The following is a 26,870-nucleotide window of genomic DNA, read 5'->3' as shown; positions in this document are numbered from 1 at the left end:
TCTGTATCTCAACGGGGCCTGAGTTTTCTGGAGAAGTGCTCTGGGAATGAACAAGATGAATCTAGATCATCTTGTTACCAGAAAGCATAAAAGATAAAGATCACTCGGTCACTCCACTGGAGCAAGGCCTCAAAACCCAAGAGCCTCCCAGGAAACAAACGGACAATGAGCTTCCAATGGGTTGATAAACATCAGTATGTTGAAATCTATGAGTACATAATCATTCACAGAAAATAATACAAATAATACTCAAAATGCATGAGCTGTTATGCCCATAAGAACTTCATCTAAGCTTCACAGTAATCAAAACACAGCAGCAGATAGAGAAAAGGTAACCAGGCAGGAATCAAGGCACCCCGCCGCGGAGAACCGCCCTATCGCAAAGGAAGACAGCAAGGTAGAGGGAAAACACAAAATGACAAAACAGCCAGAAAACAGTTGAAAAGAGGACCAGAGCAAGCCCCTGTCTATTAATAATTATCTTAAATGTAAATGGATAAAGTCTCTATTCAAAAGACATGGACAGGCTGAAGGAAATGAAAACCGAATCAGCCTCAATGAAAGCCCAACCCAGGACAAGCGTGCGTTTCCCCCACGTGCTGGAGACATTCGCTGTTGCTGCTCAGTCCCTAAGTCGTGTCCCTCTCTGCGACCCCGTGGACCACACCACACCAGGGTCCTCTGCCCCTCACCATCTCCCGAGCTTGCGCAAACTCATGCCCATTGAATCGGTGATGCCCTCCAACCATCTCATCCTCTGTCGTCCCCTTCTCCTCCGGCCTTCGATCTTTCCCAGCATCAGTCTTTTCCAATGAGTCAGCCCTTTGCATCAGGTGGCCAGACTATTGGAGCTTCAGCCTCAGCGTCAGTCCTTCCAATGAGTATCCATTGGGTTGATTTGAAAGGGTTGACTTTAGGATTGACTGGTTTGCTCTCCATGCTGTACAAGGGACTCTCAAGAGTCTTTTCCAGCACCACAATTTGAAAGCATCAATCCTTTGGCTCTCAGCCTTCTTCATGGCCCAGGTCTCACATCTATACATGACCACTGGGAAAACCACAGCTTTGACTAAACAGACATTTGTCAACAAAGTGATGTCTCTGCTTTTTAATACTCCATCTAGGTTTGTCATAGCTTTTCTTCCAAGGAACAATTGTCTTTTAATTTCATGACTGCAGTCACCTACCACAGTGATTTTGGAGCAAAAGAAAATAAAATCTGTCACTACCTTCAATTATTTCCTTTTTATTTGCCAGCAAGGGATGGGACTGGATTCTACGCTCTTAGTTTAGTGAACGCTGAGTTCCAAGCCAGCTTTTTCACTCTCCTCTTCCACCCGCATCACGAGGCTCTTTACTGCCTCTGTACTTTCCGCCATCAGCATGGTATCATTTCCATATCTGAGGTTGACGATATTTCTCCAGGAAATCTTGGTTCCAGCTTGTGATTCAACCAGCCCAGCATTTCGTATGATGTACTACAGCCGTGTCATAGCTGTTTCCTAATTTCGAACCGGTAAATTAAAGTATGGCAGAAGCATTTGAACAAGACTCCTTGTTGAAATGATACAGCTATAGACGTTTGAAAACAGAGATGCCGTGCCCTATAGACAAAAAAGGACAGTCAGGATCATTACAGTCACAATGTATGAAACAGAAAAGCATGGGCAGGGCAGAGATGGCTACAGACTCAACAGCTGAGGTTCACCGCGCAGGCGGAAACGCAGAGCTGGGCCGCCACCAGAGAGGCGACCAGCTACCTGGTGGGGAAGGGCACCCAGCCTCAGCACGAGCGTAAGGACCCCGTGAGTGGGACGGAAACGTATTCTTCAAATACGAGAAACTCGCCACGACTGAAGGAAATCTGCAAGTTTAGCTGAAAAGAGGATAAGATGTTCCAGGAGAACAGATGCAAACTGCTCGGGACTAACACATCAGGCGATTATGAGTAGAATTCCACAGGCTTTAAGAAATGTTGCGAAAACACCAATGCCCCAGTCCCGGGGCCATGGGGTGGGGAGGCTGTGGCTATCTGGTCAATGTGAGCCCTGTCTCTTGGAAACATCCAAACCCAGCGATGCAGGAGCAGTATCTGCAAACGCCTGACAGTAACAAAGTCACCCCGAAACAGTACCTGTGGACACAGCATCACTCAAGTACTAGAAAACAGGCAAGCAGTCCCTACAGGACAGGAGGCCAGAACTGCAGTACCCTTGGCTCCTTGACAAAGCGTGACAGGACCCATCCCTCGGGACTGACTCACATCAAAGAAGAGTGATAGGAGAGGGCCTGATGGGAACCCATAACGTGGGGATTAATCCTGAGTGATTACAAATGATGATCAGAGCAGGGACTAGCAACGGATGCCTGGAGTGTAACACTGTGAACGGCGGAATCTCTTCCTCATCCCCACACTAATTCTTCTCGCATCTTCCAAGTAAGCCAAGAGATTATCACCAAAGCTTTTATTACAAATTTCCTTTGAAAATTGTACTTTACTTGGTTTGGGTTACTCCCTGTTAGAAGGAACAGGACCCTTCCTGATTTTTCCACATTCCTCTAAGAAAGAACAAACATTAATGCACTTTAAAGATAACCAGGCATGCACGTGTGTCTCGACAAAGTGTGGCTTTTGAAGTTTCTACTGGAAACTGACAAACACGCTGTGCTGCAGACCTTGTGTCTTGCCTTTTACTTGCTGAATATTCTATTTGTGAATGATAATCCAAAAACTTCTACAAAGTCTCTTTGTAGAAACCCAGTCCATCTTCTCTCTGGTTTGCCAATAAATACCCGCACCCCACCTCCAGGTTGTCCTGGCTGTGGACACGAGCAGTGCTTCCACCTTCCTCCCCAGGAGCCAGGCCCATGCCAGCATCCACCTGTGCGGTCAGGACTCTGAGAGCCTGCTTAGGAAGGCTGTGGTCCCATCGCACGTAAGGGAGCTTAGAGCTACTCCCATCTCCAGGATCTGATGTGAGCATCAGTGAGGCACATCTAAAGGACGCTCACAGCATCTTCTGACACATAAGAAAGGCCCCGTGTACCACCCGCCACCATCACCTCCCTGTCCCTGATTTGTGAGGCTCAGGTGCCAGGTCCCCCCGTCTCTGCCTCCTGTACTGATCCAGCCCTGCCTTTCAGGGCCCAGGTCCCACGCCTAGAGGGTGGCTCCTCCTCCCTGGGGATCCCAGAACCATTCTACTTCCACATCATTGCAGAACTGTTTATTCAGTTCCGCACAGAGCCTCTGGCAGTGGGTAGAACTGGCTGGGTGATTAGTTTGGAGATAGTGCCATCTACCTATCCATCACTACCTTGTGTCAAGATTGCCGGGAGAAATATCAATAACCTCAGAAACGCAGATGACACCACACTTATGGCAGAAAGTGAAGAGGAACTAAAGAGCTTCTTGATGAAAGTGAAAGAGAAGATTGAAAAAGTTGGCTTAAAACTCAGCATTCAGAAAACTAAGATCATGGCAAGCCATCCCATCACTTCATGGCAAACAGGTGGGAATCAACGGAAACAGTGTCAGACTCTGTTTTGGGGGCTCCACAATCACTGCAGATGGTGACTGCGGCTGTGAGATTAAAAGACGCTTGCTCCTTGGAAGGAAAGCTATGACCAACCTAGACAGCATATTAAAAAGCAGAGACATTACTTTGCCAACAAAGGTCCATATAGTCAAAGCTATGGTTTTTCCAGTAGTCATGTATGGATGTGAGAGTTGGACCATAAAGAAACCTGAGCACCGAAGAATTCATGTTTTTGAACTGTGGTGCTGGAGAAGACTTTTGAGAGTCCCTTGGACAGCAAGAGCAAACCAGTCAATCCTAAAGGAAACAAGTCCTGAATATTCATTGGAAGGACTGATGCTGAAGCTGAAACTCCAATACTTTGGCCACCTGATGCGAAGAATCGACTCATTGAGAAAGACCCTAATGTTGGGAAAGATTGAAGGCAGGAGGAGAAGGGGACAACAGAGGAGATGGTTGCATGGCATCACCAACTCAATGGACAGGAGTTGGAGCAAACTCCAGGAGTTGGTGAAAGACTGGGAGGCCTGGTGTGCTGCCATCCATGGGGTCTCAAAGAATGGGACACGCTGAGTGACTGAACTGAACAGAAACTTGTGTCAATGTAGGTGAAGACAACGTCCGGTAGTTTAGGGAAGGACCCGCCTGGTGGGGGCTATGCTGGCAGCTGACCCTCATTCCTGTCCCTGTTCTGTTCACTGCAAGAGAATCCCTGCTGTGAACGTTCTCCTGAGTCACCCGCTCTGCAGCCTGTAACGCGCCTGGATCAGCACCGCTGCCGCTGCCCCTGGCTCTCAGTCTATTCTGGTTTCAGGAGACAGAGGAGTGAGCACCCCCGTGATCCACCACCGAGTCCCCGGGATCCCACAGCAACGCGCAGGGGCAGTGCCCCTCTCTCCTCTTCCTTGCGGCCCCCGCTTGTAGGAAACTCTTAACGTGGAGCCTGCAGGAAACGGATGGACGTCAGGTCTGATGTGGAGTCTTTGAATTCGAGGCAAAGCTGTGTGTGGACGTGCAGATCTGTGCACTTGTCTGAGGAGAAGCCCAGCAGGATTCCAAAGAGAGGCACATGCACCAGAGTCCTCAGCACGGTCTTCCGGTCTGGTCCCCGCTGCGGAGCAGGAAAGTGCACTGAAGCATCCCTGAGTCTCCCCGTCAGACGGTGAAATGAACTAACACGCGCCTCCTGATGGCACAGGAGCATCTCCACCTCACAGGAGACCGGCCTCCTGGGGCAGCTCAGACTCATCGCTGGTGGGCGTCAGGGAGAGGCGAGGCCCCTGCTGCGCTGACGGCTCAGCGGGAAGGTTTCAGGAGCCCCCTGCCTCCCCTACTCAGGCCTGAAACCACTTGGCAGGCTCAGTGACCCTCAGTTCAGTTTGGTTCAGTCGCTCAGTCATGTCCGACTCTTTGTGACCCCATGAATCGCAGCACTCCAGGCCTCCCTGTCCGGCACCAGCTCCACTGCAATCGGTCAGCACCTCAGTAAACGGAGCTGAAATCTAATTTTTAATTAATAGAAGCTTTCCATGACTGAAGGAAATCTGCAAGTTTAGCTGAAAAGGGGATAACATGTTCCAGGAGAAAACAGATGCAAACTGCTCGGGACTAAGATATCAGGCTGTAGAATTCCACAGGCTTTAAGAAATGTTGCGAAAACACCAATGCCCCAGTCCAGGGGCCATGGGGTGGGGAGGCTGTGGCTATCTGGTCAATGTGAGCCCTGTCTCCTGGAAACATCCAAACCCAGCGATGCAGGAGCAGTATCTGCAAACACCTGATGGGAACAAAGTCACCCCTGAAACAGTACCTGTGGACATGGCATCACTCAAGTACTAGAAAACAGGCAAGCAGTCCCTACAGGACAGGAGGCCAGAACTGCAGGACCTTTGGCTCCTTGACAAAGCGTGACAGGACCCATCCCTCGGGACTGACTCACATCAAAGAAGAGTGATAGGACAGGCCTGATGGGAACCCATAACATGGGGATTAATCCTGAGTGATTACAAATGATGATCAGAGCAGGGACCAGCAACGGATGCCTGGAGTGTAACACTGTGAACGGCAGAATCTCTTCCTCATCCCCACGCTAATGCTTCTTGCATCTTCCAAGGGGACCGGGAGATTACTATCAAATCTGCGTCACAAATTTCTTTTGAAAACTGTTTTTCCCTGACTTGGTTTGTGTTATTCCCACCCTGCCACCCTGTTAAGGAGGCCCTGGACTCCACTGATCTCCCCAATTTCCCGCAAGAAAGAAGATCTGGGAAACACAGTGTATCTTTTGATGTTTTATTTGAAAATGACACATATGCTGCGCTACAGACTTTCTTTCTTTCCTTTTACTTGATGAATATTACATTTTTGAAAATTCAGTCACCTTTTGTTGTATGAACCCAATCCATCTTCTCTCTGGTACTTGGTTCTCCAGCATGAGCCCCCAGCCCACCTCCAGCTTGTCTTAGCTGTGGACACCAGAGAAGCCCCCATCTTCCTCCCCAGGAGCCAGGCCCTGCCAGCATCCTCCTATGTGGCCCAGGCTCTGAGTGCCTGCCCTGTGGGGCCATGGTCCCATCACACGCACAGGGGCTTAGAGCTACTCCCGTCTCCAGGATCCAGTGTGAGAATCAGTGGGGCACGTCTGAAGGACACTCAGAGCATCTCCCGACACATAAGAAAGGGCCCGCGAACCGCCCGCCACCATCACTGTGCCTGATTTCAGAGGCTCAGGTGCCAGGTCCCCCCGTCTCTGCCTCCTGTCCCGACCCAGCCCTGCCTCTCAGGACCCAGGCCCCACACCTGTAGGGTGATTCCCCCTCGTCCTGATCCCTGAAACATCTGCTTCCACGTCTTTGAAGAATTGTTCGTTATTTCCTCAAAAGCCTCCTGGGAGCTGGTACAGTTGCCTGTGTGGCTAGTTCAGAGACACAGGCATCCTTCTGCCCATCACCACCTTGCGTCCACACAGCTTTAGACAACGTCCAGTAGTTCAGTGGAGGACCAGCCTGGTGCGGACCAGCCTGGGAGCTGACGCGGGCTTGTGCCTGCGCTGTCCCCTGAAAAGGCATCGCTGCTGTGGATGTCCCCATTTGCAGCCCTCTCCACCAGCCTGCAGGTCACCGAGCTCAGCTACAGCAATGTTTGATCATCTGCATGTTGCTCCCTGCACCTGGGCTTTCAGGGCATTGTGGTTTCGGGAGACAGGACTGAAAGCCCACCGGACCCTCCCACCAAGTCCCATCGGAGGCCGGCAAGAGACCGGAGGGGAGGTGCCCCCTCTCCTCTCCGATGCTCGTGACCAGTTCCTCGCTTGGAGCCTGAGGGCCGTGGGTGGGCGTGAGGAGCAGTTCTGAGGCCACAATTCTGTGCAAGGCTGGCTCTTGGCGAGCAGATGTGCAAACTTGTCTGAAGGGAAGCTCATTAGAATTTCAAAGAGGAACATATTCTAGGAAAGCATTTAAAAATGGTTCTACTGGACTCCAGGCTTTGGTGATGGACAGGGAGGCCTGGAGTGCTGCAGTCCATGGGGTCGCAAAGAGTTGGACACGACTGAGCAACTGAACTGAACTGAACTGAACTACCGGGTCTGGTCCCCGATGCGGATCAGGAAAGCGCATTGAAGCATCCCTGGGTCTCCCATCAGAGGGTAAGAATGAACTAACACACGCCACTTGACAACACAGCAGCATCTCTGCCTCACAGGAGACCCTCCTCCTGGGGCAGCTCAGGCTGCTCATCGCTGGGTGGGCATCAGGGAGGGGCGAGGCCCCTCTGCGCTGACAGCTCACCGGGAAGCTTTCAGGAGCCCCCACGTCACCTGCTCAGGCCTGAGACCACTTTACAGGACTCAGTGACCCTCGAGGTAATCAAAACATCACAGGGGATGAAGGCTGACTCTAAAGACTCCCCAAGTGAAAATAAGACTTCTCATACCTGGGGTGGGAGCCCACCAGAGGCAGTTACTAAGGGTCCACCAGACACATTAATACACTATTCCATACTCTGGGGGCTGCGACTCCAGCTACGGGGTCTGTGGCTATATTTGAGTCAGAAATAGCAAAATGAAATCACGATATGTATTAATATTATCTTTAAAAAAAAAACAAACAGTATTCCATTCCATTGAAAGACCTAAAAAACTGACCAACCCAGTAGCCATGAGCACTCCTGTGCCAAGACTGCTCTGGTGCAACATCACTTTATGTATCTTAAGGGGACCTGAGTACTGGGGAGAAATGGAAGTACCAAGATGAATCTGGAACACCTGGTTATCCAGAAAGGAACATGACGAAGAAATGCTACTCGGTCATGCCATTGGAATCAGGCACCAAACTCTAAAAGACTCCGAAGAGACAAAACTGGAGAAAGGTAAACATTAATTTTTTAATTGGGATGAAATCTATGAGTACATAATCATACACAAATATAAATACAAATAGCATGTCAAATGCGTAAGCTGTCATGACTCTAAGAGTTTCATCTAAACCTCACAGCAGTCAGAAATCAATACCAGCAGAAGATACAAAAAGATAGATAGGAGTCAAGGCCCACCACTCCAGAAAATCATCACATCATAAAAGGGCAGAAAGGGAAAGAAGAAAACCCTGCAGAGCAGCCTGAGACAGACAGGAGGCCCAACGTGTGCCCCTGCACACTGATAAGCACTTAAATGCAAATGGATGAAATTCTCCACCCAAAAGACACAGAGAAGCTGAAGAAGAGAAGAGCAATCAGTCTCAATTAAAACATAATCCAGGGGAAAAAGGCCATTTCCTACAGACACTTGAGCTACACAGTAAATTCAAATATGGCGGAATCATTTGAATAAGGCTCATATGAAATGACACAACTCTAGAAGTTAGAAAAGGGAGAAGTGGAGCCCTACAGACACAAGTGGACCATCAGAGGTCACTGCAGACAGAATGCATGAAGCGGGAGCGTGGAGCCCGACAGAGAGTCGTGCAAACTGAGAAGCTGCACGAGGAAGAAGAAAGACCTGGGAGGCTCACCACGCAGGCGGAAACGCAGAGCTGTGCCGCCAGAGAGGCAACCAGCTACCTGGTAGGGAAGGGCACCCAGCCTCAGCACGAGCGTAAGGACCCCGTGAGTGGGACGGAAACGTATTCCTCAAATACAAGAAACTTGCCACGACTGAAGGAAATCTGCAAGTTTAGCTGAAAGGAGGATAAGATGTTCCAGGAGAAAACAGATGCAAACTGCTCGGGACTAAGACATCAGGCGATTATGAGTAGAATTCCACAGGCTTTAAGAAATGTTGAGAAAACACCAATGCCCCAGTCCCGGGGCCATGGGGTGGGGAGGCTGTGGCTATCTGGTCAATGTGAGCCCTGTCTCTTGGAAACATCCAAACCCAGCGATGCAGGAGCAGTATCTGCAGACACCTGATGGGAACAAAGTCACCCCTGAAACAGCACCTGTGGACACGGCATCACTCAAGTACTAGAAAACAGGCAAGCAGTCCCTACAGGACAGGAGGCCAGAACTGCAGGACCCTTGGCTCCTTGACAAACCGTGACAGGATCCATCCCTCGGGACTGACTCACATCAAAGAAGAGCGATAGGAGAGGGCCTGATGGGAACCCATAACATGGGGATTAATCCTGAGTGATTACAAATGATGATCAGAGCAGGGACCAGCAACGGATGCCTGGAGTGTAACACTCTGAACAGCGGAATCTCTTCCTCATCCCCACGCTAATGCTTCTTGCATCTTCCAAGGGGACCGGGAGATTACTATCAAATCTGCGTCAAAAATTTCTTTTGAAAATTGTTTTTCCCTGACTTGGTTTGTGTTATTCCCACCCTGCCACCCTGTTAAGGAGGCCCTGGACTCCACTGATCTCCCCAATTTCCCGCAAGAAAGATCTGGGAAACACAGTGTATCTTTTGATGTTTTATTTGAAAATGACATATACGCTGCGCTACAGACTTTCTTTCTTTCCCTTTACTTGATGAATATTACAGTTTTGAAAATTCAGTCACATTTCGTTGTATGAACCCAGTCCATCTTCTCTCTGGTACTTGGTTCTCCAGCATGAGCCCCAGCCCACCTCCAGCTTGTCTTAGCTGTGGACACCAGAGGAGCCCCCATCTTCCTCCCCAGGAGCCGGGCCCTGCCAGCATCCTCCTATGTGGCCCAGGCTCTGAGTGCCTGCCCTGTGGGGCCATGGTCCCATCACACACACAGGGGCTTAGAGCTGCTCCCATCCCCAGGGTCCAGTGTGAGCATCAGTGGGGCACGTCTGAAGGACACTCAGAGCATCTCCCGACACATAAGAAAGGGCCCGCGAACCGCCCGCCACCACCACTGTGCCTGATTTCAGAGGATCAGGTGCCAGGTCCCCCCGTCTCTGCCTCCTGTCCTGACCCAGCCCTGCCTCTCAGGACCCAGGCCCCACACCTGAAGGCTGACTCTCCCTCTCTGGTGATCCCGGGACCTTTCTGCTTCCACATCTTTGCAGAATTTTTATTCAGTTCCTACATAGCCCTCTGGGAGATGGTAGAATCGGCTGTGTGATTACTTTGGGTCAATGGCATCATTGGTCCATCGCTACCGTGTGTCAATGCATGTTCAGACGACGTCCAGTAGTTTAGTGGAGGACCAGCCTCGTGGGGCCATCCTGGCCACTGATGCTTGTTCTTGGGCAGGTTCTGTTCACTGCACGTGAACCACTGTTGTGATTATTCTTCTTGCGTTACCCTCCACAAGCCTGCGTCTGCCTCCCGCAGATAAATCAGCATTCTACCATCTTAAAAAAAAGATTTACCCTGTACCTTTGTTCTCAATGTATTTTGGACTAAGGTGACAGAGGACTGAAAACCCATGTGATCTGCCCTCTGAGCCCCATGGGACGCCCACCAGAAAGTGAAGGGGATGTGCTGCTCTCCCCTTGTTCCCTGGGATCTCTGCTGGTAGTACATCCTCAGCGGGGAGATTGAGGACCACGGTGGGTGACAGGGAGTCTATGCAAAGCTGTGTGTTGACATGCAGATGCGTAAATCTGCCTACTGGGAGAAGCATTAGAACTTCAGAGAGGGGTATACTCACGAGAAGCACTCAGAGAGGGGTACACGCAAGGAAAGTACTCAGAATCAGCCTACAAGTGAGCTCCCTGACCTGGAGCAGGGAAAGGATTTTAAAACACATGTTTCACCCTCAAAAAGTCAAAACTGCCTAACATGCTGTGTGTAAACACTTGGGCAGCTCAGGCTGCTCATTGCCAGGTGGGTATCAGGGAGGGGCGAGGCCCCTGCTGCGCTGACGGCTCAGCGGGAAGGTTTCAGGAGCCCCCGCCTCCCCTGCTTGCAGGACCCGGGGATCTTAAAGACACCGAAGGGAATGAAAACTGCTGGTCACTCAGTCGTGTCCACCTCTTTGCGACCCCATGGACTGCATCCCGCCAGGCTCCTCTGTCAATGGGATTCTCCAGGCAAGAATACTGGACTGGGTAGCCATTCCCTTCTCCAGGGGATCTTCCCCACCCAGGGATGGAACCTGGGTCTCCCGCATAGCAGGCAGACTCTTTACCATCTGAGCCATCAGAAAATCCCTAAAAAGAATGAAGGCTGACTCTAAAGACCCCCAAGGAAACGCAAGCCTCTCATCCCCTGGGGAGGGAGCCCACCCAGAGGCAGTTACTGGGAGTTCGCTGGACACGTTGACACACTGCCTGCACCCAGATACAAAGGTTTCTCTCTGTAACTTCAGGGGGACGCCCTGCCTCCACCTGGGATGCGCAGGGCCGGCTCCTGGGAGGTCCTGCAGCGACATCGTGTGGGCCGCAGGAGGAACAGCATGGCGTCGGTCCCCCCTGAGCTCAGAAGTATTCACACCCGTGAGACACCTGGGCCATCCTTATTCTTAAAAATAATTTGTCTATGTGAAACCCAGGCTCCAATGGCCTCCTGAATTTTACCTGCCTACCCTGCCTCCAACCCTAGACACAGTGGCTGAGTGGCATTTTTTTTAAGACTCAATTATATGATGCTTTCTACAGAGATTCATTTGAACTTCAAGGACATATATAGGCTAAAAATGAAGGGTACATAGGCTAAAAATGAAGGGAAGGAAAAAGATATTCCATGAAAAAGAATAGCGAAAGATACGCTTACATCAGAGAAAATAGATTTGTTAGTGAAAAACTGTAACTAGAGGCAAAATGTCATTATATAACAGCAAAAGAGTGAATTCATCATGAGGATTACAGCTGTAAATATAGATGCAGCCAACATTGGAGCAATTAAATACATTATACAAGCATCAGCGGACCTTAAAGCAGAACTAGACATAGATGCAGTGATGGTAGGGAACCCTCCAGTGCCCCACATTCAGCAATGGATAGACTCTCCAGACAGAAAATAAATAACGAAACACTGGGTTTGAATTACACATTATATCAGAAGGACTTAGCAGATATCTATGTAATGGTCCATCCAATAGAATCACATGGAACATTCTCCACTCTTCATTCTCACATGTCAGGTCACGAAAAGAGTCTCAATATATTTAAGACTGAAATAGTATCAAGTGTCCTTTCTGACCACAATGGCATGAGACTAGAAATCACTAACAGGGAAATGGAAGAGGTCACCAACCAGTGTGTCAAAGAAAAAGACCAATATCCTGAAACAAACAAAAACGGAAACACAACATACCAAAACTCATGGGGTGCAGCAAAAGCAGTTCCAAGAGAGACGTTCCTGCAGCTTGAACAGCCGCGTCTGTCCCACCCCCCGGCCCCAGGACCCTGCACTAAAACCCAGCATCCATGTAACGATGTTTGGATGTGGGGTCTTTGGAAGGTGCTCAGGTCGTGGGAGTGGGCCCCTCAACAATGGGATTAGTGTTCTTATAAAAGAGACCCCACAGAACTCCCTCGCCCCTCCTGCCATGTGAGGACACGCGGCAGGGTGCCGCCGATCAACCCGGGAGCAGGCACCCCGCACACCAGACCCTCCAGCACCAGCATCTCGGAGCTACCTGTCTCCATAAATGTGAGAAATAATTCCCCATCATTTATAAGCCACCCCATCAGCGGTATTTTGTCATAGCAGCCCAAATGGCCTAAGACAAAGTTTACAGCGATAAACAATCACATAAAGAAAAAGGAAAGGCCTCAAGAAGGCAGCCTTCACATCTCAAGGAGCTAGAAAGAGAAGAGCGGACTAAGCTCCAAGTTAGCAATGGGAAGAAAATAACAAAGGTCAGAGCAGAAACAAATGAAACTGAGGCTACAAAGCAATAGGAAATGTCCAGGAGACCAAGAGCTGGGCTTTTCAAAAGAAACAGAACAGATGAACCTTCAGCCAGATTAACTGGAAAAAAGAGAGAAAAAGAAGACTTGACCACAGCATTGTTAATCGGCTATCCGCCAATGTAAAATTTTAAAAAGTTTTTAAAAGAACAAAAGGAAAGCAAGTTATAATAAAATAATATGCATTTCAATAAAAAAGAGAGAAGATTCCAATGAAATCAGACATGAAAGAGGGGACATTTTAACAGATACCACAGAAATGCCCAGATCACACAAGTCTATTATGAACAATTAAACACCAATGTCAACTGAAAAAAAAGAAAAAAATGCACAAGTTGAGAGTTGTGAGTTAAGTTTTATTTAAGCTATTTCAGCTGCTCCAAGGAATTGCTGTGCAAAGGTAAGGCAAGAGCTCAGTGTGTGTGATTTTGGCGAAGGAGGAGACTGTGCAACCAAGCCTTGGTTGGCAGAGCATTTTGGCAGAAGGTTGCCGCTGGTCCCGGGAATCAGATGTCTCAGCTAATGATTTTAGTGCTTTTCTAGACAGGAGAAGACTCAAGACACCCAGCTCATCAGTCCTTCTCCTGATAAATATCTCTCCGAGGGCCTGTTCTGCTAGTTTTCTTCCCAGAGCACAGAGTGCTTCATTCCTGACCTCCTTTCAGAGGGTGTTGAAGGTCAGTGACTGCAGTGGCTCGTGACCTCATTCTTACAGAACCAGAGGGTGAGGGACGGTTTTTAGTTGGCACCAACAAGTTGGAAACTCCAATGTGTATTTTTTCAATACCACCAGACAATGTTTTTAGTTCTCTGCGGTCACTGACCAGCTATCTCACAAATTTAACTCCATTCTGTTCTGACACCGTCTACCTGGAGTGAGTGTCTGACCCAGGGGTTACTGCTCAGTCCTTCAACGGCCCACTTTCAACCTCAGAGAGCAACATCAAGTCCAGGTTGTCACCGGTGCTTCTAAACTGACTGGACACAGAGCAGAGGCTCAGCAACCCCCTCCTTGGGGTTGACTGGTGTGCTAGGGCAGCTCACAGAGTTCAAGGGAACATGTTGCCTACTAGATTACTGATCTAGCATAAAAGGATATGATTCAGGAATGGCCAGATGGGGGAGACGCACAGGGCACGGCGTGAGCAGAGGGTGCGCTGCTTCCATGTCCTCTCCAGCCGTCTGCTCTCCCTGAATCTCCACGTGTTCATCAGCCTGGACACTCACTAACCCTGCTGTTGAAGAGCTTTCGCAGAGCTTGGTCTGCAGCTCCCCCCTTCCCAGACGTCAGTGGGTCAGCCTGAGAGTTCTCTCTGATCACTAGTCTTTCTGATGGCCAGCCCCATCCTGAGATGCTCCAGGGGTCCCGCCTGAGTCACCCGGTTAGGAACCACTCAGGTGCTCAAACGGGACTTCTAATGAATGACAGACACTCCCATCACTAAGGAAATCCCAAGGGTTCCAGGGGCTCTGTGCTGGGAACCAGAGACAAACACAATATGTATATTCTTATCAGACAAAATAACCCAGACACACACGATGAAGACCAAATCATGAAGAAACACAAAATCTGAACAGGCGGGATCAAAACATTCCCAACAAAGGTTCAGCACAGATGGCAGCACAGAGGCCACAGCAAAAATAAACAAGCGGGACAACGTCAATCAAGCAGTCTCTGCCCAACAGAGTGAAACGTCAATCAAGCAGTCTCTGCCCAACAGAGTGAAACGTCAATCAAGCAGTCTCTGCCCAGCAAGGGAGACGTCGACAGAGTGAAACGTCAATCAAGCAGTCTCTGCCCAGCAAGGGAGACGTCGACAGAGTGAAACGTCAATCAAGCAGTCTCTGCCCAGTAAGGAAGACCGTCGACAGAGTGAAACGTCAATCAAGCAGTCTCTGCCCAGCAAGGGAGACCGTCGACAGAGTGAAACGTCAATCAAGCAGTCTCTGCCCAGCAAGGAAGACCGTCGACAGAGTGAAACGTCAATCAAGCAGTCTCTGCCCAGCAAGGGAGACATCGACAGAGTGAAACGTCAATCAAGCAGTCTCTGCCCAACAGAGTGAAATGTCAATCAAGCAGTCTCTGCCCAGCAAGGGAGACGTCAACAGAGTGAAACGTCAATCAAGCAGTTTCTGCCCAGCAAGGGAGAGTCGACAAAGTGAAACGTCAATCAAGCAGTTTCTGCCCAGCAAGGGAGACCGTCGACAGAGTGAAAAGACAAGCTGGGGGGCTGAGGGAATGCCTGCAAAGCATTTATCGGATAAGGGCTTGCTGCTGCTGCTGCTGCTAAGTCGCTTCAGTCGTGTCCGACTCTGTGCGACCCCACAGACGGAAGCCCACCAGGCTCCCCCGTCCCTGGGATTCTCCAGGCAAGGGCTTAGTATACACATATAAGGGACTTACACAACTCAGTGGCAAATACAAACAATTGGACTAAAAATGGGCAGAGAACATGAACAGATATTTTTCCAAGAAGACGGACAAAAGGCCGACGGGAACACCGCAAACAGTGCTCAGCGTCACTAACCATCAGTGAGATGCCAGTCAGAACCACGATGTGGTCCCACCTTGCGCCCCTCAGAAGGGCCATCATCACGACAAGAGATGAGGAGCTCGGTGAGGACTTGGAGGAAAGGGGCCCTGTGTGTTACTGGCGGGAAGGTAGCTTGGTGCAGCCCTTATGGAGAGGAGCATGGAGGTTCCTCAAAAAATTAAAACTAGAACTGCCATACAATCCAGCATGCCTTATCTGGAATTGTTTCCGAAAGAAATGAGCATAGTGTGTCAAAGAGCTGTCTGCACTCCCGCGGTCATCAGCATTAAGCACAGCAGCCAAGACACAGAAGCACGCCAGGTGTCCACTGACAGATGAAGGCATGTGGTTGCCTCTCAAGAGACTGAGGTGGTTTACACACGTGGGACAGTATGCTACCGTTAACTCGTTCAGTCGTGTCTGACTCTGTGGCCCCACGGACTGCAGCCCGCCAGGCTCCTCTGTCCTTGGGATTTCCCAGGCAAGAATACTGGAGCTGGTTTCCATTTCCTTCTCCAGGGGATCTTCCCGACCCAGGAGTCAAACTCGAATCTTCTGCATTGGCAGCAGATTCTTTACCACTGAACCACCAGAGAAGCCCAATGAAACAGCATACAACCTTACAAAAGAAGGAAATCCTGCCATGGGTGGCAACACGAATGAACCCGGAAGACACTGTGCTAAGTGAAATAAGCTGCACATAAAAAGGCAGACGCTGCGAGGTCTCATTCACATGAGGAAACTAAAACACCTGAACTCATGGTAAGAGAGAGCAGAATGGTGGTTTCCAGGGACTGGGCCTCCCTGGCGGCTCAGATGGGAAAGAATCTGCCTGCAACGCAGGAGACCCAAGTTCGGTCCCTGTGTTGGGAAGCTCTCCTGGAGAAGGGAATGGCAACCCCCTCCAGTATCCTTGCCTGGAGAGTCCTGGGGACAGAGGAGCCTGGCGGGCTATAGTCCACGAGGTTGCAAATAGTCATGCGTGGCTGAGTGGCTAACACACACCCTGCCAGGGACAGGGGAGGTGACGGAAACAGGGGCCTGTTGCTTAAAGGGCACAGCATTCAGCTACGAGAGGGGAAGTCCTGGCGGCTGGTGTACAGCACGGCGACTGTACTTAATAATGGGTTGCGTGCTTGAACTTTGTTAAGACAATAGATTATCAAGTGCTCTCATCACGGGAGAAGGCTGGCTCTGAGGCGACAGGCGTGTGAATTAACTGGATTGTTGGAGTCATTTCACAGTGTGAGGGTCTAAAGCATGTGCTCACACAGCGTCCAACAGGAGCGACCGTTTGTGTTTATCAATCATTTCTTTTTTTCACTTACAGAAAAAATGTGCAAAACACAAACTCTATTAGTTGGCCTTTGGAGGAGGCTGAGAACTGATTCATTCCTTTAACCATGAGAAAGGGACAGTAGCTTTATCCAGTTTTTATGCACAAACTCCATCTCATGGTAATCATAAAGTGAAAGCAAGAATTCCAGCTTATGAATGAGGAGAAACCACAGGATCAGAAACTCAACATCCTGAACCACTCATGAAATAAGGAATCTAGGCAAAGATGATGAATCATTGTGTATGGAGTTTACTGAAGGCAACCAAATCAGCACTTGGAGAAAAATGGATACCCTGAAACGCACATCAGAGTAAAAAGGACGGGCTTAAGACTACCAAGTCGAAAACCCACCTCAAGTACCGACAGAGGCTGACTTGGGGCTGTTACCAGGCCCTGCCCGCCCTTGGGAACCGGGCAGCGGGTGGGGCGATGGTGGCGCCGGCGGGCCCCCTGGAAGCTCCGCGTGGCCCCTGAGCTGCCCGAGCGGGCCTGGCACGCTGCCGCATCGCTCCTCCTTGGTCCGGGGTGACCGGGGCGCTCCCGCCCCACGGCGAGGGGCCGCGCGGGGCCGGCGTCACGGGCACCGGCAAGAAGGCACCGGCGCAGCGGCCGGTTTGGCGGCGCAACCGCTGCGTCCCGGCGGACAGCGGGCGGAGCTGGGGGCCGCTCAGCGCCCCGGTTGGGAAGGATACTGCAGGCCAGGCAGGCCAGCCGCCCCGGAGAAGCCCCGGCGCCTCCGCGGAGAACGCAGACAGCTCCGTGCTGCCCCGGGTAGCGGCTGCGGCTGCGCCCGGCAAAGCATTTGGAGAAAAACGTTGAGAGTTATGCTTTATTTCAGTTCAGTTCAGTCGCTCAGTCGTGTCCGACTCTCCGCGACCCCATGAATCACAGCACGCCAGGCCTCCCTGTCCATCACCAACTCCCGGAGCTCACTCAAACGCATGTCCACAGAGTCGGTGATGCCATCCAGCCATCTCATTCTCTGTCGTCCCTGTCTCCTCCCGCCCCCAACCTTTCCCAGCATCAGAGTCTTTTCCAGTGAGTCAACTCTTTGCATGAGGTGGCCAAAGTATTGGAGTTTCAGCTTTAGCATCAGTCCTTCCAATGAACACCCAGGACTGGTCTCCTTTAGAATGGACTGGTTGGATCTCCTTGCAGTCCAAGGGACTCTCAAGAGTCTTCTCCAACACCACAGTTCAAAAGCATCAATTCTTCGGCAATCAGCCTTCTTCACAGTCCAACTCTCACATCCATACATGACCACAGGAAAAACCATAGTCTTGACTAGACAGATATTTACTAGATGGAAATTTTTAGGACTTCCAAGCCTGGGAGGTAGGATCTCAAGCAATCCTGAGAGAACTGCTCCTTGGAGGCAGGGGGAGTAGTCAGGTTATGTAGAAGTTTGCAACAAGGGGCCGGTCATCTGAACATCAAAAGTATTTTTGTGAATTAAAACCAGATATCTCAAGCTAAGGGATTCAGTGCTTTTCTAGGTATGGGAAGATGCGGGAGTCTGGGCTCACTGAAGTCGTCTGTTCGTGTGCATCTCAGCTGTCTGGGGCCAGCGTCCTAAGCTCCTCGGAGCTCAAGGAAGGCAAGGGCCGCAGCCTGGTTGGTTACCAGATGGCAACTGTTGCGCTCCTTCCTGGGTGTCCTCAAGGCTCAGAAATTCACATTTGGGGGCTGGAAAGCATCCTTGTTTGCTGAAATGGCAGGAATACTCCATTTCTCAGAAGAAAGTCCATAAAGCTGGGGAGACACAGAATTCTCAAGCCCAATTGGTCAGTGAAAACACTTAGAAGGTGGCAGAGCAGCCAAGGACACCGAGATTCCAACTAAAACATACCCACTCTAATCGCAAACCTCTCCAAGGCCTTGCAGGGGGCCACACCTGCAGGCAGGGAATCTGCAATCACCCCCCACGAGAGCACGGCTGTCACAGGGGTTTTGATTAGTGGCGTGGATGTTCACAAAGTGACTGGAAGTGGGGCCAGTGTGTAGAAAGTGCTGTGCGAGTCGGGTGAAGGTGGTGAAGGAAGCAAAGCCGCTCAGTCATGTCCAACTCTTTGCGATCCCATGGACTACAGCCCACCAGGCACCTCCGACCATGGAATTTTCCAGGCAACAGTACTGGAGTGGGTTTCCATCTCCTTCTCCAGGGGATCTTCCCGACCCAGGGATCGAACCCCGGTCTCCCGCATTGCAGGCAGACGTTTTTACCACCTGAGCCACCAGGGAAGCCAGCCAAATCCCTAATGTGTTTCAGCAGCAGAACTGAGAGGAGCTGGTGGGACAGAAGGAACCCACGCCGCCTATGGAGTCCTGGCTCCATCCCCATCGCCGCCCCATTTCAGAGCGGCTCCCCAGCACCTGAACCTCCTTCAAGAACTGAGACGTGTGCCCAGGAGCCCCCTCGGCCCCCACTGCTCTGCCTGGCCCGCGGGGCCCAGGTTCGTTTCCTTGGGTCTGGTTACCCCGGGGGTGGGGAAGGGCCTTCAAGTCTTAAAAGCATCCACCGCCCAACCAGCCATCTCTAGAATGATTCTGCTCCTGTCACCACCCCCCGCTGTGATGCAGTTTATCCCCCAAGCCTGTCGCATCTTTGCAGCCCCAGATCCTGAGGCAGCTGGATAAGTGTGAGGGAAATGAGCCCCTGCCCGACACTCACTCACACAAATCGAGTTTGCCATCCATCACAGAACTAAACGTAAAAACAAAAATGGACACTCCTAGAAGGAAAGCTAGCAGATTTTCCAGAGGGCTCAGAAGAAGGCATCCTTCCGTTCCGTCGCTCAGTCGTGTCCGACTCTTTGCGACCCCGTGGACTGTAGCCTACCAGGCTTCTCCATCCATGGGATTCTCCAGGCAAGAATACTGGAGTGGGTTACCGTTTCCTTCTCCAGGGGATCTTCCCAACCCAGGGATCCCGCATTGGAGGCAGAGGCTTTAACCTCTGAGCCAGGGAAGCCCCAGTAACCATCAAAGATAAAAAGTGTTCAAGTAGATCATGAAAGTAAAAAAAAAAAAAAAATCCTGTCAAAGGATGCTTTTAGGGCATCAAGACAAGGACTACCAGGTGGTCCAGTGGCTGAGATCGTGCCTTCCAATGCAGGGGTTGTGGATTTGATCCCTGGTCAGGGACCCAAGACTCCGCTCGCTTCACAGCCAAAAAGCTAAAACAAGAAACAGCAGCAATACTGCAATGAATTCAACAGAGACTTTAAAAATGGTCTGCATCAAGGCAATCTGTAAACAAAAAAAGAGATCAGGACAATAATGAGGCAAAGCAAGTAATAGGAGAAATATATATACTATACATATATACACAGCTTAGTTAGATATAATTTGTGAGAATTCCAATAAATCAATCATGGAAATAAAGAGAAAAAAATAAAACCCCACAATAAAATGGGCCCCAAAATAGAACAAACTTTTTTTCCAGAAAAGTATACAAATGGCCAGTAAGCGTGTGGGAAGGTGCTCGACAACCTTAGTCACCAGAGAGATGCAAATCGAGGTGAACGTGAGCCATCGCTGCCCACCCATGGGAACACTGCAGGGTTTTACGATCTGCAAATATAAGGGGAGACAGGGAGTCGCTGGTACGCTCAGACCCACCAGAAGGTTGAAAATGGCATGAGTGTCACGAAAACCGCCAGGCTCTGATGAAGTTAAGCCCTTGCCGCGGTTCCCCACCCACAGTCCACATCCCACGTCTACACGTGTAACCGAAGCAAACAAGACGCATTCTCAGAAAGACGCGCGCAAACCCACGTGTGAGCCCCGACGCTGCGGAACCGGACACCCGGTACATATGTCACGCGCCAGGAAGACGGTAACAGCGCGAGGACGCTCACGGGGTCCCATTCATCTCGGCCCCGCGCTGGACACGATGCAGGGATCTGCGAACAGGGGTGAAAGGTGTCCCCCGGGGGATCACTGTCACCTGGGACACGACTTGGCGATGAAAAGTCCATGCTCGTCTCTGAAACACAGGACAAGGCGCTGAGTGAAGGAAGCCAGGATATATGCTTTCCGATATCCTTTATGAGCCTCCAGCTGCAGGCAAAGCCCGTCAGAAGGGAGGGGCTGTGGGCCTGGGGCTGGAAGGGCCAGAGACTCTGCATGATGGGGACCATCCAGCACGACCAGGGTGGCAGTTACATCACAGCCTGCAGAGCGAGACTGGTGCGGTCATGGATTCAAAATACTTGAACTACGTCTCTGGATGTAACTGTCACCTCAATAGGAAAATTAAAATCAATTTCCTAGAAAGTGAAGTTCCATCGGAGAAGGTGTCTAACCAAATGGTGGCCAATCCACCCAAACTATTCTCACAGCCCTCAAAGACAGTCAGTACGCATGGGATTTTTATAAAAATGGACCGAAGAAAACTAAAAAGCATAGGAGGCGTTATGGCGGTTTGTGAAGCCAGGTCCTGGGAAGAGAAGAATGGTGGGTCTAATTCGAGTTTGGGGGGATGAACTGAGCGGAGGGGAGGCAGGAAACAGACAACAGGAAGGTCAGAGAGGCAAAGGACTTCAAACCCTGCTTCTCAAGTTCAACAAAATACTGAGGCGGCAGTGTTGGGGTCTGGGACTACAAGTAGTCTTTTATTTTTCTGCCCAATAGTTTTATTTACAGAAATGACACCAATTGATTTTTCAGAAGAGAAATAGAACCTTACAGAGGTTTATCGTTGAGCAGAAATAGGAAAATCAAGGACGGTGACTCACCGCCCAGGGGTGATCAGATCTCAGGGCTCCCTGAGCTGGGAGCACAGGCTCTGTTTACAAAGAGAAACACCCTGAGGAGGAAACCACATTTAGAAATCAAGGAAGCAGACCTCGTCGTGAGCTACTGGGGGCTCACGGGACTGTAGAGTTTAACAATAACGTGTGCGTTTGAAGTAGGTAAACACAAAAGAGGAAGTCATGTGTTGAGTATAAACACCCGGCAGGTATATAAGGCTCCAGCCCCGGAGGCCCCACACTCAGCACCTGCTCTCCCTCCACCTGCTCCTCTGACCTGCTCCACCCTCAACCCATCAGAACCATGGGCTGCTCTGGCTGTTCTGGAGGCTGCGGCTCCAGCTGTGGGGGCTGCGGCTCCAGCTGTGGGGGCTGCGGCTCCAGCTGTGGGGGCTGTGGCTCCAGCTGCTGTGTGCCCATCTGCTGCTGCAAGCCCGTGTGCTGCTGTGTGCCAGCCTGCTCTTGCTCCAGTTGTGGCAGAGGGGGCTGTGGCTCGTGTGGAGGCTCCAAGGGGGGCTGTGGCTCATGTGGGGGCTCCAAAAGGGGCTGTGGCTCCTGTGGTGGGTCTAAGGGGGGTTGTGGCTCCTGTGGGGGCTCCAAGGGGGGCTGTGGCTCCTGTGGCTGCTCCCAGTCCAGCTGCTGCAGACCCTGTTGCTCCCAGTCCAGCTGCTGCAAACCCTGCTGCTCCCAGTCCAGCTGCTGCGTTCCTGTTTGCTGCTCCCAGTCCAGCTGCTGCAAACCCTGCTGCTCCCAGTCCAGCTGCTGTGTTCCTGTTTGCTGCTCCCAGTCCAGCTGCTGCAAACCCTGCTGCTCCCAGTCCAGCTGCTGTGTTCCTGTTTGCTGCTCCCAGTCCAGCTGCTGCAGACCCTGTTGCTCCCAGTCCAGCTGCTGCAAACCTTGCTGCTCCCAGTCCAGCTGCTGTGTCCCTGTTTGCTGCTCCCAGTCCAGCTGCTGCAAACCCTGCTGTTCCCAGTCCAGCTGCTGCAAACCCTGCTGCTCCCAGTCCAGCTGCTGCAAACCCTGCTGCTCCCAGTCCAGCTGCTGTGTCCCTGTTTGCTGCCAGTGCAAGATCTGAGACTCCAGCCACAGACCCATGTAATTCTTGCAGCTTCAGGCATCTCAGGATGTGTCCTGGGCTGCATGTCATAGCCCTGAAGTTGGATTGTCATCAAGTCCTCCAGAATTTCTGTGCTCAGTCTCCAGAGTTGGGCATACAGCAGCCCAGCTGCAGATGAAGGCAGATGAGGAGGGCATCAAGCTCATGTCCATCACCCCCTAATGGAAAGCTGCCCCCGCTTCCAGCACCACCTGAAGGGGCTTCCCATGGTCCTTGCTCCCGGCATCTCATGGTCTTTAGAGCCTGGGCCCCTGGGTCCCACCGGGCTCCTCTCCAGGGCCTCACCAGCCACCCCCAAGTCCTGAATACCTCCCACTCTCTCCCTTGGCATATTTTGGTCCATACTGGCCATTGTTAAATCCTTCAATAAACGCTTTTCCTCTGCATAAGACACATTGTCACAATGAAATTTTTTCCAGCTCCTACCTTGTGAGTAAAATCCACAAATCTGCTTCCTCCTTGATCACTGTCCTCTCCTGGTGTCCTGCCTGACCAGTCCACTCTCTCTTTTGCTCACACTGACAGAGACCTACTGTGTGTGGCCCACGTTGGTGTCTGTTACAGAATGAGTGACACACACTGCTGCCTGGGGGGACTCAGCAGAGGGACTCAGCCCGTTCGTGGGGGACAGGAGGAGTTGGGGAGCAGAGGAGAGGGGCCCCAGGGAAGGTGTGCAGGCTCAGGGGAACTTGTCCAGGGGCAGGGACACATGCTCCGGGGCGTGTGGGCTGCTGGGGAAGCACCCGACTCCGGAGTCAGTATCAGATACTGTGTGACTTTTGCCAGGTAACCTGGGCTCCTGCCTCGGTTTTCTCACACGGAAAATGGGGGTCAGTGAGTTACCACCTCAGAGTGTTGTGGTGAAGCTGGAGAGTCTGGCCCACGCCAAGTACTCGGGATGCCACAGATACACAGCATCTTCATACCACAGCTCATGGAAGGGGTATGACCAGGAGCAGGTGGAGCTACCGAGGACCCTCCCAGCTCTTACCAAAAGGAGTCTGATCTTTTATTGAAGACTGAAGAGCCGCTGGATAAGGTTGGAAGCAGGCTGGCTGGAAGTCCGTTTGGTGTGGGGGTCATCGAGAGCCTAACTCATGCGGGTGGGCAGCAGGACGCACGGGTGATGAGTCCGCAGCTGGGGGGACGGGCTCGCTGAGGTGTTTGGGGATGTGGAGGGCGACGCGACCCCAGGCAGTCAGGTGGGGGCTGGGCCTGGACTACACCGTGCTAAGAGGAGGTATATTCGTTTTCCGTTGCTGCGCCACCAGTGACCGCCACTCAGGGGCTGGTCAATATAGCACACGCTCATTCACTGTCTCACAGTTTCCCCAGGTCTGAAGCCCAGGCATGGATCAGCGGGCAGCCCCCGTGGGGTCTCACGAGGCTGCAGCCAAGTGCCGACTGCACGCACCTCTCATCTGAGGCTCCGGGCCCTCCCCTCCCAACGCGGGGTGTGTGAAGAACGTGTCTCCCAGTTTCTTGAGCGCTCTCAGCCAGGGATCGTTCTCAGCAGCAGGACAGCGCCCACAGCTCCGAGGCCCGTGCTCCCACAGACCCTGCACAATGTATCGTGTTCCTCCCAGGCTGGCAGGACTGCTTCTCTCTGACTCACAGTCTCCAATATCTAGACCCCTATTTCAGAGTCCCCGGGTTTGGGCTTCCGAGGTGGAATCTGAAACGGTAAAGAATCTGCCTGCAATGCTGGAGACGTGGGTTCAATCCCTGGGTCAGGACGATCCCCTCAAGAAGGAAATGGCAGCCCACTTCAGTATTCTTGCCTGGAGAAGTCCATGGACAGAGGAGCCTGGCTGGCCCCAGTCCATGGGGTCACAAAGAGTCAGACATGACTACACAGCTAACACAGAGATTCAGGCAGGCCCCCCAGGCAGCCCCCGTTTCGAGGAACTCAACTGATCAGGGACCTTAACTATATCTGCAAACATCCCCTTTGCCATATAACCAAACATAATCCCGTGAGTGATACCTTGTAGTGATCACAGGCTCCGTACACACTCAGAAGATTCTGTAAGGAGGAGGGTCACTCGGGGTCTTCTTACAGTCCTGCCTGTCCCAGGAGATTCTGTAAGGAGGAGGGTCACTCAGGGTCATCTTACAGTCCTGTCCATCCCAGGAGGAGAGACAAGAGCGCAGAGGAGGGCAGGTCACACAGTATCCACAGGACATCGGAAGTGGGGACGACCCGGAGGTGGTCAGGTGTGGAGGCCTGGAGGGTGGGCTTCACAGATCCAGAGGCTGTCAGAGCACGTGATGGAAACAAAGCTGGCAGCAAAGGGCTTCCCTGGTGTTCGTAAGACTCTGAGCCCCCAAAGTGGGGCGCCCAGTTTGCATCCCTGTTGGGGAACTCGATCCCACAGGAACAACTAAGAGCTCATGACCCTGCCCCGTAATGAGCACTGAGCATCCCACGTGCCACAGCTAGGGCCTGGTGCAGCCAAATAAATATTAAAAAAGAAAAGCTGGGCATGAACAAGCCCAGAGCGGGCCAGCCTCGGGGTAAACCTCAGGGTCCAGAAGGGAGCCACAGACAGGACCCAGGGACACGGACACTGGGGAACAGTGGCTCCAAACAGGGGGAGAAGCAGGGGCCACCTGCGGGCTGTGGAGGTGATGGAGGTCCAGGGAGACCCACTGACCTGGGAGTCCACGGGGAGCTGGACTTTCCCAGACTCCACACATGGAACGACGCGGTTGTGTAGAAGGGCCTAAAGAACACACGAAACAAAGAAAACAAACTCTTGGAGCTTACAGATGAGTTCTGAGTTTACCGAAGTCAAAAGATACAAGGTTAACACAGCAAAAATAATCGTTACCTCCACACGAGTGGGTTGCCATTTCCTTCTCCGGTGGACCTTCTTGACCCCGGGATTGAACTCAAGTCTCCTGCTTGGCGGGTGGGTTCTTTCCCACTGAGCCACCAGGAAACCTTCAAATATATGTATATTTTACCACAAGAATTTTTTTAATAGATTATTATTGGGAGAGCTGGGTGACAGAGAGGAACTCTGAACTATCTTTGCTACCTCTTGTGAATCCTGAACAATCACAAAATTAAAGCTCTTCTGTGTCTCCTGGTTTGGATGCTGGGTTACTTGGCCACCCTGCCTCTGACTGTCCATTACTGCCAGGACTAACCAAAGCCACAGCCTCTGCTCAGCCAGACACCCATTTCCATCACTCGATCCCTTCGTGTCCATCACTCAGCCTATCCAAGCTGCAAAAGATGACAACATTAGGAGATCTGCTATTAGGAAAGCACACTCTGGAAAGAAGACTGCAAGTACAGCTACGCAAACTTTCGCTGAAGAAATCAGGTGTGTGACTGATAGATCCACTCAACCATCTGAGCAAAACCTTGGAACAGAGAGGGCTTATCAGGGAATGGTTTGTAGAGGGCCTACCTGACAAAAGAGCTTCTCTGGAGACTCAGACAGTAAAGAATCCGCCTGCAATGCAGGAGACCCAGGTTCAGTCCCTGGGTCAGGAAGCTCCCCTGGAGGAGGGCATGGCAACCCACTCCAGTGCTCTTGCCTGGGGAGTCCCATGGATAGAGGAGCCTGGCGGGCTGCAGTCCGTGGGGGTAACAAAGAGTCGGACACCACTGAGCAACTAACAGCAGCACCTAACTGAGGCTCACTGTGACACCTGGGAGACAGCAAGTGTTTTGTGAATGTTACATCAGCAGAATTTTGTTGTAGCAGAAGGAATTTTGAGCTAACCCTGAGAGACAGTGGAGGACAGACGAGTCTGGTGTGCTGTAGTTCATGGGTTGGCAAGAGTCAGACACGATTTAGCGACTGAACAGCAACAACTCCACATCAGCAGAATCGCTTCTAGTCCAGACTGAAGGGAACAGAGACACGGGACGTGAAAGAGGCTGTCGGACTGCAAAGTCTACAGGTAGGAAATGGGCTGATAGAGATACTCCGCGCCAAACATGTGCCACTCTTCAGAAAACTTGGACTCCCCAAGGGGCTTCCCCGGTGACTCAGTGGTGAAAAAACAATCCACCTGCCAATGCGGAAGACCTGGGTTCAATCCCTGGTCCCGGAAGATCCTGCATGCCACAGGGCAACTAAGCTCATGCCCAAGGCTACTGAGTCTGAGCTCTGGAGCCCGGGAAGCACAGCGAGTTAGCACAAGCGCTGCAGTCACTGAAGTTCGCGCCCTGGAGCTTGAGCTCTGCAGCAAGGGGAGCCGCCACAAGGCGCCGCCTGTGCTCCGCAGGGAAGAGCAGCCTTCGCTCAGCACAGCCAGGGGAAAGCCGGGCGGCACGGAGGCCCAGCACAGC

The 26,870-nt window shown here is 51.5% G+C and overlaps 1 protein-coding gene across 1 annotated transcript in view; it reads right to left on the bottom strand.

Moving 5' to 3' along the window:
• Positions 1–298: 298 nt before the first annotated feature.
• LOC129548625 (uncharacterized) overlaps positions 299–26,870 on the bottom strand; it is a 171,931-nt gene continuing 145,359 nt past the window's right edge. Inside the window, exon 5 of the transcript XR_016036406.1 lies at positions 299–1,604. The gene's annotated coding sequence lies outside the window, so the exon portion shown is untranslated. The remainder of the gene's footprint in view (positions 1,605–26,870) is intronic.

Source organism: Moschus berezovskii, chromosome 25 (genome assembly GCF_049115385.1).
Source record: "Moschus berezovskii isolate FMDL1 chromosome 25, NW_MosBer_1.0, whole genome shotgun sequence".
Lineage (NCBI taxonomy): Eukaryota > Metazoa > Chordata > Mammalia > Artiodactyla > Moschidae > Moschus > Moschus berezovskii.
The sequence above is the reverse complement of the archived record's forward strand: the minus strand, read 5'-3'. Positions and strand labels throughout refer to the sequence as shown.